Raw genomic sequence first — 6,438 nt, 5'->3', positions numbered from 1 at the left:
ACTCTATTTTAAATTGGCCATCATTCCACCTTTTTTTTCTTCATGCCTACTCGTATGGGCCTTTGGCACCAGGACTTTTGGCCATGCCGAGCCAAACGATACTGTGCTGAATTTCATTTCCATTATCACTGTCAGCACACCGAGCTACACCGAAGACTACTCTGGCCTACTCTGGAGTTTGGCCAAAGTGAGCCCGACCCACTTCCAAGCGGGCTGTGGTGACGTGTCTCTTTTCTCCCACTCCTAACAAGCGAGTGTTGTGATACTGGGCTCGTGTGTGCAGCAGAGCAGAGAGAAAGATGTTTCTTAAAGTCTCTTTATGTTCAGCTCTCAGTACTTTTGTAGCTTCTAACAGAATCTTTATGTTTTGAAATGCAGTTTCTCTCTTCTGTCGCGGTTTGTACTTTCAAGTATCTGCATTATTTTACCGTTTCAAATTTGCTTTCAGCTGTGTAGGAATCGTGTCACTGCTGATGAAACCCCCTGAATGAAAACATTTCCTGTTTTTGCTGCTTCATAATAGAGGCGTTTTAATGCCAAAACAACAAAGGACTTTTATTGTGAGGAATTTAAGGAAACAGCGTGTTTGTCCCAGAGACGTATATGAACTGTTTATCCATCAGTTTTCAGCAGCTCGACTTGAGCTTCCTTGAGCCCGTCTTCAGGTAAAAGACGACCCTCAAGTGGGTGGACCCGTTATAATAGAAATGAAAACCTCTACCGTGCTGGGCTGACTGGCTTAGCCAAACCGAGTCGAGCCAGGCCAGCTCTGTGTATAGAAAAGTGCCACACCACACTCTCCATACCATATCACACTTTCACATTCCTATTACACCAGGGCTACAATGCACCAGTGAAAGAAGATTCATCAATCAAACTGATGAACACACACGCTTGACCAAAAGTTGACTTTATTCCATCATCAAGAATGAAAAATGTTCAGATAAATATCATGTTCCTTTTATCGTCCAGCACTGTCTCCACTTTGTGAAATAAGACACTGTCGTATGCAGGTGACTAGACCTGTTGTGGTAGTTTGTGCGTTTACAGTGAACAATAAAAGTGAGTGAACACTTAATATCTGAAACTGTGCCAAACTAGTTTGCACTTAGATATTGATATACCTACATAATCCTGTGTATTGTCAACTCTTGCAGGTATCTATGTAACATTAAATGTGGAGTATAGCGAAGGGTTGGGTTCTTTTTTTTTCTTTTTGCTTTCAAGTCACACTATTCAGGAAGTGGAAATGTGCAATCATCCCTGTTGAACTTGCTGTATATGGTAAAGGCAGCACACGTTGGCTGGTCAGGATTCTGTAGTAATTTATCATTCATATATTTTTAATTAGGTTTGTTTGGGCATATCATTGAACAACCAGTACCAATAGTATCATTCAATGCAGATTTTTAAATCAGTTTCTTTGGACAGTTTAACACAATGACTCATTTTTTGGATGAAGAAGACGTGCTGCCTAAAAAGTCACTGAAATATCTTAGTAAAATGGAAATTGCACTAGATTACATCACAATCTTGCTAAAATGTACTTTATAATTATTCGTCAGGGATTCATGAAGCTGAATATGACACGTCAATCCAGTCCTGCAAGTAGTGACCTGAAAGCAAGTCCAACCCCATGGAATCTGTTCTGAGTCGAAAAATGTGTTGTGCAAATTTTGCCATTATTTCCAGCATGATGCAATACTCAGAAAAACTAGTTACATATTCTTTACTTGTACAGTGTGTTATGACTGCAAAAAATAACTTAAATCTAGAATATGTCAGTAACATTACAAATGTGTTTGAAATGTGCTCCCTCAGCATTTGCACTCCTTTTAAATAAGCTGACTGAAAAGATTTCAGGAGAGACAAGTATTTTCTTTATTGCATGTATATGTATACTGTATAGGCCAAAGTGTTGTAAATTCAACAAAACTGGCTGAAGAACATATCGAACTATATTGTATGTTACTGTGTTCCACATGAATGTAACCTCCCCCCTATATTTTACGATTAAAAACGAATCTGCATCTATATTTTGTGTGCTACCATGACTTCACTCTCATAATACCAGACGGGTATTAGAGCCATGAAAATGCATTCATCCACTCATCAGACAGGCGGATTGACCTCGATTGCAATGCCGTTTCATAACAGCAATGAAACCAGACAAAAATGCAAAGTCTCTAATAAATGAAAACCCCGTCCTCAATATGGGGTGAGTCATCACTCTGCTTCAAAATTCCATTTTCGGACAAGGGAAGCAAGGAATGTAATGAAATTCAAAATAGCTGTCTGGACAAAGTCAGTTAATTGCTTTGCAAATGGCAGAGAACTTGGCTCAACAACTAAAACTTTACAATTCATCACATCCTAGGTCAGATGTTGCAGCTGCTTTAACGGTGATGAGTCACACAAAGTGAAGAATGACTGAAAACTATAAACAGAATAATAACGCGTGGTGCTATTTCTGCTCACGAGAAAACCACTGCTCTCTTCAGATGTGTTATATCTGGGGCGCTGGTGGGATGGAGTTGCCCACCGTGACACTGCACATCCATTAACTTTGCTGTTGTTGTCGATGTGTTGGTCACTGAGGGAATGAAGAACGGAGTGAATGTGGGACAGCACCCTGCTCAGCAGACACAACACAAGCGTATCTGGGCCAGTAGACTGCAAACCCAGCCAACACACATCTCAATGTGGAAGAGATTACAAGCTGAGCATCAGTTTAGCATGTAATGATGATCAGTGTGACCTATCTGTGGCTATGAAAGTGTAAATTACAGTAACATAATTAGACCTCAGGGAGCGAGTAAACTATGAGTAGGCGGTGCTTGATGGGATCAGTTATCAGTGCTGATGCTTTCCTGGCAACCGTGACTCCTAGGAATTAGCACAAACAGTTATGGACAGAGTGCGTAACTGTAACAAAGTCAATTATATTCCGGTGTACTGCTGGACAGGGTACAGGGGCCGATCGCTGTCCCCCTGGGGCAAATACCCCTATGGAAGAAATTCTGCAAATTTATGATTTATATCTCCATTAGACCTGTTTGTAAAGCATTTAAAATGTCTATTGTTTTTAGAGTTTAAAGAATATCTAATTGTGATTATTTTTTGACTGATATTGCAGTTGTGATATGATTTGCCATATTAGAGGTTTGATTGAACACATGTTAAAATGACTATGGTGTGATTTTCCTTTGCAGAAATCTGTACCAAATGAAGATGTTTTCTCAAGTCTGTAGAATTTTATCTCTGCCTCACAACATTCATTAATTTAAATATTTATGACACACATTTTGCCAAATATTGCACTTCTTGCAATTTGAAAAATATAGAAAGCCATATTGAAATTTTGGTAAAATTTCGATTAATTGTGCAGCACTAATTGTTTTTTTTTATTTTATTTCTATTTTAATTCTGTGCTGGCTTTATTTTCAGTCAGAGGTCGCTGCATGGAAATTACATTTTCATATGACAAAATTTTTTTGACAATTCCTGACTACAGGAACATTTCCTCAAGTAAATGAAAAAGTACATTTATGCACCACGCTGGCGTTGTGAGGAGGTGGTTGCTGGCATACAAAGTGCAGAAATGTGACACTATAGTCAAGAGTTTGTGCTGAGGCTCCTGCAAAAAAAGCACTGAAATGAAAAATCATATGTCTGACTACCAGTGAATAGTGCATTACAAGACTGTCTGTTTTGACAGAGAACAAATGAAATACATTGTCAGTGATTTTACTGATACTTTCAGCATCTACATTTTTGTGACTTGCCAGGCACATTAAAGATGTGTAATCATTAGGGGTGTAAGGATTGCACATGCATCCGATGCATCAGACTTTAATGTGTAAGATACGAGTGCATCGGTTCACATGGCCTGTATCGGTATAAAGCTGAACACGAATCAGAAACAAATCGATGTTGCACAAAGGCACCAATACATCTCATTAGGACGTGCATATGTTTGATTTTTGGCATCAAGAAGCTGCTGCTGTAACTTTCCTCCGTTCTCTCTCACCTCTTGCCTCTGCCTGCACCGCTCTCACTAGACACCTGCTGCCACGCTCACAAAAAAACAAGCGCTCCCTCCTCCCTCTCCTCTGTCTCCTCTTCATTTGCTCTTAACAGACCACACTGAAAACAACGACAGAAGTGACACTGTACCGCCTCGCACCACCAAACTTTCTAAACGCACAAGTGTGGAATACATTCGAGTCTGACCCACAGAGACGTCATGTGTAAATGAGATCCTTTGCTCTCACAGTGACATGACACATAAGACCACTGTAATGTCTCCTTATCTCTGTCTCTCCTGTTACTATATTTAGTAAAACTATCAGGATTTCTTTTTGCAACTAATAACACTCTACAAATGTAGCATTAATTGAATCAAAATGTAGATTCACACTTTGCATTGTCTTGTATTGTATCATATCGTGACATAGCTTATAAATCTGTAAATAGTGATTGATTCGGTTTGATCTGATTCAGCTCTATCATATCGTTGAACATCGAGATACGTATCGAATCAATCTCAGTCAGTGAGATACACACCCCTAGCAATTATGCAATTCAGTCAGCACTGTAGCATTGAGCCAGGGCTGATTTTGGTGCTTTCAGGCTGTAAATACTGTCTTTTGCTTCACGGTTTAATGTAGCTGAAAGCCAAACACATGCACTACTTCAGAAACAGCAACAGGTCAGTGACTATATCATTCTTGAAATATAAGACTTGCACAGCAAAGCAGTTACAAAGAAGTAAGAAGGTCTTATTTTCACCTTGACCGCAATGCAGCTGTTGAACCACAACACTTTGCAAATGCTTCAAAAACTCAACCTCCGTCTTTGAACTTAAAACAGAGAATAAAGAATAAGATTGGATGTATGTTTTTTAACTGAGAGCAACTAATCACATCAGTATTACACAATCACCTTATCATCATATCCCTTTGTTTCTCCACCCTGTTCTGCAGTATCTCTCTGTAACTCTCTGGTCTCTTTATCAATAGTAAACACAATACCCATGGTGCAGCACTGTCATGATTATGGATCACAGGGAGGATGAGGACAGTTGATTACTCCTCCTGTTCAGCTCTGAGACAAACAACAGAAGCAGTCCGGGAAAAATAACAAAACAAATTTGATTGTCCGTTACAACAATAACCAGATTTAAAAAAAAAAAAAAAAAAAAAGTACCTATAACACTCAATATGTTTTCAACAGTGATTTTAACAGCTGTGTACAATAGCTTGCTTGCAGAAATAAATCAAGAGAATTATCAAACAACTCTGTATGGAGTCTTTTAGCCGTGTTCTTTTTTGGTTTTCTGGCACTTTAATTGTATGGTTTAGTCTCAACAAGTCGTTCAGTCATCAATAAGCTCCAGTAAATCTACTTTATGTGACTTGCCCAGCAGCAAACATTCATTATATTCAAAAACATTATTCATGACACTGTTATTACACTGTCAAATGGTTTTATGACTTCATAACATTATTATGACAGTGTAATAACACTTAATGACATTGAAATATACCATTTTATTGAGGTGTTATGTCAAGGGTTCCCAAATGTTATGCCCCGGTCTAGGGGAACCCTTGAGATAACAGATAGATGTGCTCCTCCAGTCTTACGACTCCAAAGAAGGCCAGCAACTAAGTAAGCGAAGTAAAAAAAGGTGCAGTTTTATTTAACTTCAGGGGAAGAACAGGTCAACATAACAAACAGAACAAACTGAAAACACCCTAAACTTACCTAACAAACAAAAGGAAAATAAATTACAAATTTCTAACCTAGGCTCCTAATGAAGAAAACAGGAGAAAGGAACACACAGAGAGAGAGAGAGAGAGGAGACACTGCAGCAAAGGAAAACAAACATTCACAAATGACCTGCAGGGTCATAACAGAGGTCAAGGGACGTCATAATGACACAAACATAATGGTCTCATGATGGCCAAAGTCAAAACTAACCACATATGACAGTTTTATGTAATGCTGACATATGAAGCTAAACAGTTTGTTGTTATTGTCAGCAGATCTAATCATAAGACAATCATAAACATTCATAAGGACGTCATGTCATGGTTATGATGGTGTCGTGTCAGTCTCTACATTATTGATCCCCTGGGAGATAATTTTGTTACAGCTGCATTCAAGAATAGAAATATATATATTTCTATTATCTTAGAGAGATTATAAATATGTAAAATATATAAGAATATGTGCATTACACTACAATAAATAGAAAATAAGAGATGTGTAAAGATACGTATACAACAATACACACTTGAGAATACACAAACAATAATGCTGAAGATGAGATGAATATTATAAATAAGAGTATAGGTTGTTTAAATGCACATGCAATTATCATTGCACAAAATTACTGTACTGTAGGACCAATGTTGCATGGTTGAAAATATTAAT

This window comes from Lutjanus erythropterus, chromosome 7 (genome assembly GCF_056507025.1).
Source record: "Lutjanus erythropterus isolate fLutEry1 chromosome 7, fLutEry1.hap2, whole genome shotgun sequence".
NCBI lineage: Eukaryota > Metazoa > Chordata > Actinopteri > Lutjaniformes > Lutjanidae > Lutjanus > Lutjanus erythropterus.
The sequence above is the reverse complement of the archived record's forward strand: the minus strand, read 5'-3'. Positions refer to the sequence as shown.